The 9866-nt window shown below is 35.7% G+C and overlaps 1 non-coding gene across 1 annotated transcript; it reads left to right on the top strand.

Moving 5' to 3' along the window:
• The first annotated feature begins 207 nt into the window (after positions 1 to 207).
• LOC114671252 (U6 spliceosomal RNA) lies at positions 208 to 314 on the top strand. The gene has a single exon (XR_003721126.2). It is a non-coding gene; the product is annotated as a U6 spliceosomal RNA (small nuclear RNA).
• Positions 315 to 9866: the final 9552 nt, after the last annotated feature.

Here is a 9866-nt window from a genome sequence, read left to right as displayed (position 1 = left end):
GAACATAAATTCTCTCTTAGAGAAAATGCATTTTGCCTGTTTTTACAAAGGCCATGAAGTTTTTTTAGGAGCTGAAGAGTTTTGAGACTTTTTGAGCACAGAAATTTGTTTTTAAATTATGCTAAAATATTTGAAATTATATTTTTATTGGAGAGATGTTTCCTCTTATACTGTAAATATAATACCTCTGATGAAAGTATATTGTCAGTGCTCGCTTCGGCAGCACATATACTAAAATTGGAACGATACAGAGAAGATTAGCATGGCCCCTGCGCAAGGATGACACGCAAATTGGTGAAGCGTTCCATATTTTTACACCGCATGTTCTCACTCATAGGTGGGAACTGAACAATGAGATCACTCGGACTCAGGAAGGGGAACATCACACACCGGGGCCTATCATGGGGAGGGGGGAGGGGGGAGGGATTGCATTGGGAGTTATACCTGATGTAAATGACGAGTTGATGGGTGCAGCACAGCAACATGGCACAAGTATACATATGTAACAAACCTGCACGTTATGCAAATGTACCCTACAACTTAAAGTATAATAATAATAAATAAATTAAAAAAAAAAAAGAAAGTATATTGTCAAAGATGTTAACTATTGAGCTCATCATAATTGTGTGGTTTAAGGAAACAAAAAAGTGGTTTATTTTATATTAAATTCTTCAATGGAGTGTTTAAGTGTGTGCCTTAATAGCTTCTCTCTGTTTCTATGCAGTAAGCCATTTACTTTTCTCAGAAAGTTACAAATATAAGGGATATAGCTAAAAAAAAAAATCAAGCTTTTTATTTTGCTTGAAACTGAGTGTTTTCTTGGCTTGTTTTAATATATAGTTTGAAGTTTTAAGATTGACCAAGTAAATAGTTCAGAATCTTATTATCAAGAAATTCTATAGGAGCTTCCACTCACTATATTTTTAAATACAAATGCAATACATTTCAAAGTTGACTAATATTTTGTAAGCCTATTTTGGGAAAAAGACTCTCGTAGCTAGTCATCATAATTATCCACAAGAGAATTTTTTTTGGATGACCACCAGAATGTCCTGCGCAAGACATTGTGTGAAGGATTGCTCATTTAAAACAAAATTGTACAAGAGTGAGTTTGCTCAAGAAGCTTCTAACCGTGTTGATAGTCAGTATATATGAGGTTAAAGTTAACCAACAATTCAAGTGCGACAGTAGTTTTAGTGAAAATACCAGACTTTGCATCACAGGGGTTCCAAGTCTGCTAGTTTTAAGAGCTTGGGTAAATTGCTTAATCTTACTTGATCTCTAATTTCCCATCTGTATAACGGGGACATTGATTATTCACAAGTCTTTTTTTAGATTTAAAAATGTGCTTTTGGATGTGAAAGTGTTTTTAAAATTATAATATTTGCATAAATGTTAAGTTTTACTTAAATATAACATGTTAGTACCACCGTTTGTACAATAAATGATACGGCCATTCAGAGTAGAAAGCAAGCAGCTTGTACTGGCACCATATTTTTTCAATGAAGTATATTTAAGGTTCATTTAAACTTGAAATTAAATTAGGCAAATTATAGAAAAGCACTGCTTTGTTTATATTTATGAACAAAGGCCCTTTCTCACCAAGTTAATGGTGTAGCTTTTTTTATTCTTTCCTACTTTTTGCACTAACTGAAACCACATCTAGACTTGAAAACATAGTTCAAAATTCAGCATCATTTAAAATTTATTTTCCTTTCTAGCAATATCTTGGCTAATTTCAGCAGGAAATGTGGTGCAAGCACATGATCAATAGAGAGATGAATAGAATGTGATCAGCAGCTAATTGGAAATGAGCCCAAGTGAGCCATCAGATATTAGTACTTTGAGTCATAATCTTCAGTACATGGACTGTATCTGAATGGGTCATTTAGTTTCCTGCAACATCCAGGCAGCTCGATTCCCTTACAAAAAAAAAAAAAATTCTATTTAAGTTCCTCTCTGTTTTTTAAGTTCTTGATTGAAATGCTAAATCAGAGATGAAATGGTTAAACTGACACACAAAAGGGATTTTCCATTTTTCATTTCTCCATGCAATCCACCTGCAGTCTCTTTAAACTTTTGTTTATCGCTTATATGTTTTTATTTTCTGGTAAACAAATTTTACTGTGCAATTGTTATCTCTTCTCAAATAATAATGCTATTTTATTATTTCACTACTGCTTTTCAGATTGATTTTTTCTTGCATGTTGCTAAAAGCAAGTCTATTTTCCTTCTATTTTATAAGCACACTCTTTCATGGCAAAAAAAGATGAAGAAAGAAAAGAAAAAATAAATAGTAGCTTTCACAAATCTCTCAATTTTCAGAATAAGAATGTTATAGAATAGTTTAATATTCAATTTGAGATATCTGAAACGGAGGTCCAGTCATGCCCTTAGCTACTAAAAGGCAAAAGAATAAAGAAGGCAGAAATTTAATCAACATATCTTAGATTTGCAGAGGCTCTCTGAAATGTAGTAGCTGTGGCCAGTAACATGTGACCAGACTACTTCAACATTGACAGACCTGGATTGGAATCTTGATAACACTGTGCACTATCTATGTATTCTTGAACAATTACTTAATCCCTCTAAACCTCATTTTCCTTATACAGAAAATAGAGACATTCACATAAACACCTTGTGAAGACTAAAATGAGATAATACGTATAAAGACTATGGGAGTGTACCTAGAATATACTATGTACTCAACAGTTACAAGTTCTCTGACTCCTTTTTTGAAACAATCTTTGTTCTTATAGATATTAAGATTGAGGGATTTGCATACTAAAGTATAATCTATTTCATCCCAGCTAATACAGGAATTGGTACCTAGAAGTGAGATGTTAAGTAACAAATAACCTATAATATGTGGCATCAGACTAGGGGGTGAGTCTGATGATGACAGTGAGGAAATTGATATTTCAAGGTGAAAGGATAGCAATTATGCTATGCACAATTAAAATATATATGTCTTGCCCTGTTTAGGCTGCTATAATAAACTACCATCGACTAAGTGGCTTACATAACAAATATTTATTTTTCACAATTTTGGAGGCTGAAAGTCCAAGATCACAGTGTGAGTGTGGTTGGGTTCTTACTGAGGGCCTGTTCCCCAGTTTGCAGATGACCATTTTTACCCTGCATTGTCACTTGGCAGAAAGAGGCTCTTCATCCCCTTGCAAGGGCCTTAAACCCATCATGAGGGTTTCATTCTCATAGCCTCATCTAAATATAATTACTTCCCAAAGTCCCTGTCTCCAAATACCATAACACTGGGGCCTGGATTTCAATATGTGAATTCTGGAAGGACACAAACATTCAGTATACAGTAGCTAGAATGTAGACTAAGTATCTAATGAACTTTTAGCTCTAAAAATTGGAGAACAGAAATTACTGCCATTGTTGATTGCTTTCCTCTTCATATGGCAAGGTGTAAGAAGGACATGATCTTAGAAAAGAGCAGTTTGATCTGCAAAACGGAATAAAAGGAAATAGAGATAGGACACAATTTTAGAGTGTCGTATAGATGTAGGAGAACCTTTTCTCAAGTATGAACAGTAAAACATAACATTTTTAAATGCTATAAGGCTAAAGGCTGGTAAAAACTTGGCTTTGTGGTAATAATTAAAACAAGGATATACTTGGTTTACCCATTGTTAAAACCTCTGACCAGATTAAGGTGGCATGCAATAAATTCTTAAAATTGGATTTAATGACTCAGTGAATAGAGACTAAAATCTCACCAAATTCTCATTTCCAAGGTACTCATAATCACTCAAGAGAGAGAAGCATGAAGAAGCAAGATAAAAACATATATAAATACTTCTTAGATATATTTTATATATATACTTATTTATTGAATATGTATATCTAGAAATATATATTTCTATGTATATATTTCTCTCTCTATATATATATAGAGAGAGAGAATATCTGGAAAAAATGTGGCTGTGAGTACATGAGCTAATCGGAATTTAATAGATAAGAAACCATCATTTTAGGAGAGCTTATAGCTATAGATACTACAGGTCTGAACTAAGAAAAGGTATTTTTCTGAACAGAAAATGCTTCGTGGGCCATTACATTTCTACAAGCGGGAAGTAGGCTGAGATTGCTTCTAGCCCCAAAAGGACATCTATCCAGTGCTTACTTCACAGATGGGGTCAAGTAGGATAACAAGAAAAAGGCAGACATATATAGAAGGAGAGAAAAAAGACCGCCAGATAATAATGGACCAGGAAGCTCCTCCCTGGAAACAGAACTGGACATAATCTAGGGTGCCGTAATAATTCATCTCTGGCACCTAGAGGGAATTCATATGCATATCCATGTACAAAAATTTTCCAACAGGCTTATTTCTGATTCTGTCATCATAACAGGTACAAGCAGCAGAAATGACCACAGTTTGCATATGAACCTGCTGCATTACATTCAGAGGGCACTTGTGGAATCTTATAAAAGTGCTAATTCTGATTCCTCTTCAGACAGATGATACTCACCACTATTCACACACATATTGGAACAAGATGGTGAGCAGAATGATGCTGAAAGGCAATTCATACACACAATATCATCCAGCCTATTGCAAGCCATATAGTAGAGGTTTAATAAATGGATCTTTGCCACATTGGTTACCTATTCTTCATAAATGAACGTATGAAGCAGTCTCTATTTAAACTTTTTATAACTTAAATTCTACTTATTGAAAACATCACTAGGTATTCTGTAACATTTTCTGCTGATTTTCTTAAAGTTTCAGCTTCAATCATGTGGCCTCCCTACCCCAAATCTTTCCATGTCTCCCCGTTACCTTTCAAATGATGGACAAAGTTCTCGCTCTGGCATTCTGAGCCCTTCACCATGAGACCCTTTCTAATCTTGCTAGCTTTACTTCTTGCCACTAGCATAATTGCACATAACTGCCACAAAAAAGTAGGTGAGTTGAATGGGTAGTATTTCTGTCCCAGAATAGAGAGCAATTTCTTTTTGTTTTTTTTAAATTTTGAGACAGAGTCTTGCTCTGTCGCCCAGGCTGGAGGGCAGTGGCGCGATCTCAGCTCCCTGCAAGCTCTGCCTCCCGGGTTCACGCCATTCTCCTGCCTCAGCCTCCCGAGTAGCTGGGACTACAGGCGCCCGCCACCTCGCCCGGCTAGTTTTTTGTATTTTTAGTAGAGACGGGGTTTCACTATGTTAGCCAGGATGGTCTCAGTCTCCTGACCTTGTGATCCGCCCGCCTCGACCTCCCAAAGTGCTGGGATTACAGGCGTGAGCCACTGCGCTCGGCCATAGAGAGCAATTTCATATACCAAGAGTTAAAATCACAGGTTTTTATCCCTCCAAATTTTATTTGGGTTCTTAGAAATGATGACACCAACTGATTCATACTGTCACAACAACTTGACTCTTCTACGTTCTCTTTTCTACCTAATCAGCCCTGGTTTTAAATCACGTTCTTGATGGTACTCACCCAGAGCTTTCAGACTCAGCTGGGCTCTTGGACTTTTGCCTTTGGAGACTTGCCCTGCGCCTGCACTGACACCATGGTAACCATCCATTTCTTGCCACAGGTCTTTGCTCTGAGATTTCCTTTTGGCAACTGTGCTGTTCCTCTGGCTTTGGTCATTCCTGACATCAGTCTTTATGTGACTTTGTCCCAGCTGCCAATCAGTCATCCTTTATTCCTTTCTTGGCTTCTGCTGCTTTTGACCCAAGTTCATATCTTCAGGTAGGTGTTGGAAAAACCCTCTCGTAGGAGTTGGCAGGCAGTCCTCACATTACGCTATGTGCTGTAGCCAAACTAGCCTAGTCATATTGTCTGAGAAATTCCCTTCTATCCACTGGTGTTTTGAAGGAAAAGAAGATACTATCTGTCCTCCTGGATCTACCCTAAATGTCATTTCTTCTGTGATGCTTTCTTTATCTGACTTCTCTAGATGAAATTAATCCATTCTCTCTCTGCACTCCCGTAGCACTTTTTGTTTCTTCAATTCATATTAATCTCACTGTTTCACAATTTTAAAACAAGCAAATGCTTCATTTGTCTTCATGGCCCTGCTCAAATGCCACTGTCTGTATCTCTCTTTGACTTTCTCTCCCCTTTCAGCAGAAGAAAACAATTCATTCCCCTGTTTTCTTGACATTCACAACAGATCAAAGCTCCTCAATGGCAGGGATGTATTTTATTCTTCTTTGTCTTCTCTATGCTGAGCTTAGTGCCTGGAACACACTGAGTTGTCAATAGATTGCTGTGAAACCTCACTGTTGACATGGATTTACCTACATTATATTGTTTAATCCTCATAATGACAAATAAGAAAAGAAGAACAGCTATTATCTCCTGAGAAGAGGAAACTAAGACTCAGAGTGGTTAATTAATTTAGTCTAATCTCCCATAGGTATAGCTAGAACTAGATTTTAAACAGAATTTAAGTCTAATTGACTTATTACTCTTTCTGCTTCCCTCCCATTCTCCCTCCCTCCCTTCCTTCCTTCTCCAAATGCCAGAGGTTCAAAGGCAAAGAAAACATGCTTTTTATCTTAAAGATATTCACAGACTAATGGTTAAGATAAAAAATTAAACATATAATAAATGTTGATACACGCTGTGATAGAAAAAAGCTTAGAATTCTATTCGAACACATAAATATCTACCCAGATTAGTTGGGAATGAAGAAGGGCCAGGAAAGCTTTTTATATGGAATCAATCCTATATTGGATTGCAGGATAGGCAGCAGTTAGTCAAATGAATAAATTGGGGAAATAAATTTTTAGACAGGAAGAAAGCATTGCACAGCCACGGAAGTGTGCAAGGACATGGCCCTTCCAAGGAGATGCAAGCACATTAGCATGGCAGCTATGCAATGTATGAGAACTGGGCAGGTGCAGGGTTGACACACTTCTTGGAAGAGATGATGTATAAATAATAAAGGTGGTGTCAAAGCAGAAATAGTCAACTCAGGTTTTTAATTTTTTCTATGGTTTTTCTATATTGTGTTTGCTTTATTTCTGTTCTGATCTTTATTATTTCCTCCCTTGCTAACTTTGGGTTTAGTTTGTTCTTCTCCTTTCTTTCTCCTTAGTTCCTTGAGGTATAATGTAGTTTATTTATTGGGGATTTTTTTAAACTATAGGAATTTGTTACTATTAATTTTCCACATAGAACTCCTTTTGCTGCATCTTCTAGATTTTGGTATGTTGTATTTCCATTTTCATTTGATTCAAGATACTTTTAAATTTTCATTTTGATTTCTTCTTTGACACCTTGTAGTTATTTAGAAGCATGTTATTTCATTTCCACATATTTGTGAATTTTCCAATATTCTTTCTGTTATTTATTTAGAGTTTCATATCATTGTGGTCAAAAGTAATACTAGATATAATTTCAATCTTTTTTTAAATTTGTGAAGACTTGTTTTGCACCCTAACATAAGGTCTACCATGGAGACTGTTCCATGTGCACTAAAGAAGAATGTGCATTTTGCTGCTGTTGGATGAAAAGCTCAGTATATGTCTGTTAAGTTCATTTAGTCAAAAGTGCTATTCAAAACCAGTATTTTCATACTAATTTTCTGTGTCATTGGTGTAGCCATTGTTAAAAGTGGAGTATTGCATTCCCCAACTGTTATTGTATTACTATCTATTTCTCTTTTCGTGTCATTACTATTTCCTTTTGTATGTAGGTACTTTAATGTTGGCTGCATGTACAATTATAATTATGTCCTCTTCATGAATTGATCCATTTTCATCGAAAAATGACCTTTTGTGTCTCTTATGTCAGATTTTTACTTTAAATGTATTTTATCTGACATAATTATAGCCACCACTCCTTGGTTTTGGTTACAATTTATAAGAAATGTCTTCTTCCATTCCTTCATTTTCAGCCTATATGTTTCTTTAAAGTTAAAGCGGGTCATTACGTAGGAAGCATATCACTGGATTTTTAAAATTCCTTCACTCTATATCTTTTGATTACAGAATTTAATCCATTTATATTCAATGTTATTATTGATAATTATGAATACATTACTGCTATTTTGTTATTTGTGCTCTGGTTCTTTTGCAGATCCTTTGTTTCTTCCTCTCTCGTTGTCTACCTTGGTGATGTGGTAATTTTCTGTAGTGCTCAGCTTTGATTCATTTCTCTTTATTGTTTGTGTATCTTCTGTAGTTTGTTCTTTTGTGATAGTCATGAGGCTTACATAAGACATCTCATAATAGATTAAGCAGATAACAATGTAACATCCATCATATACAAAAACTCTAGGTTTTTACTCTCCCTGGTTTCACAATTGATATTTTTAATGTCACAATGTACATTTTTTATATTGTTTATTGCTTAACAACTTATTATAGCTAGAGTTATTTTTGAGTGTCTTGACTTTTAACCTTCATATTAGAGATATTAATGGCTTATACAACACCATTATGATATTGGAGTATTTTGAATTAGACTATATATTCACCTCTACCAGTGAGTTTTATGTATTCATATGTTTTCGTGATAGGAATTATTGTTCTTTAGTTTTCATTTAAAGAATTCCCTTAACCATTTCTTGTAAGGCAAGTCTAATGGTGATGAATTCCCTCATCTTTTGCTTGCCTGTGAAAGACTTAATTTCTCTTTCATTTCTGAAGAACAGCTTTTCTGCATATAGTACTGTTTGTTTGCAGTTTTTCTTTTTCTTTCAGCACTTTGAATACATCATCCCATTTTCTCCTGGCCTGCTGAGTTTCCATTGAGAAATCTGCTGACGGACTAATGAAGCTTCTCTTGTATGTAACATTTCACTTTTCTTTTGCTGCTTTTAAAATTCTCTTTGCCTTTAACTTTTGATAATTTTCTTATAATATACCTCAATGAAGACCCCTTTGGGTTTATTATGTTTGGAGAGCTTTGAGCTTCATGGATCTGGATATACCTATCTCTCCCAAGACTTGGGAAGTGTTCAGCAATTGTTTCATTAAATATTCTTTTTGTCACTTTCTCTGTCTCCTCTCCAACTGGAAATTCCAGAATAGGAACATTTGATGTCTCACAGGTCTCATAGGTTTCCTTCACTTTCTTTCTTTTTTCTGTTTTTTCATCCTCTGCCTGGAGAATTTCAAAAGACCTGTCTTAAAGTTCACAGATTCCTATTTCTGCTTCATGTCTGCTGTTGAAGCTCTCCATTTTATTTTCTATTTTATTCATTGAATTCCTCAGACCCTAGATTTCTTTTTGGTTCTTTTAAATGATATCTATCTCTTTGTTTAATTTCTCAGTCAGATCATGAATTGTTTTTCTGATCCCATTGAATTGTTCATCTATATTCTCTTACGATTTATTCAATTCCTTAAGATAATTATTTTGAATTTCCTTTCAGGCAGTTTGTACATTTTTATTTTGGGTCAGTTACTAGATAATTATTGTTTTCCTTTGGTGGTGTCATGTTTCCTTGCCTTTTTTCATGTTTCTATGTCCCTGCATTGATGTCTGTGCATCTGATGGAGTAGTGACTTTTTTCAAACATCACAGAGTGGCTTTTGTAGGAAAAGGTTTTCATCTGCAGATTGGTCTAAAGGTAGTAGTTGAGCAGGGTGTGGTGGCCCTGGCTCTGGGTGGCAGCAGCGGTATAATCTCCATGCAACTTCTTCAGCTGTGATTAATGTCAGCAGTGACTGCAGATATCTCAGTGGTCAACTGCAGAAATCTGTGTCAATGCTGCTGGCAATGTAAGTTATGAGGGTTCTTGGTGGCAAGAGCTTTAGAGGACTTTCTATTCTTGTCTTCTCCACAGTGGGGAGTCTTCGCTGAGGGGTTTCCTGTTAGTGTTGGGCCTGCAGTGACTCATAAGCAGCTGCAGTGGCTCTGGGATTTGGGGATAGGT

Source organism: Macaca mulatta, chromosome 11 (assembly GCF_049350105.2).
Source record: "Macaca mulatta isolate MMU2019108-1 chromosome 11, T2T-MMU8v2.0, whole genome shotgun sequence".
Classification (NCBI taxonomy): domain Eukaryota; kingdom Metazoa; phylum Chordata; class Mammalia; order Primates; family Cercopithecidae; genus Macaca; species Macaca mulatta.
This window is presented reverse-complemented; position numbering and strand designations above follow the sequence as displayed.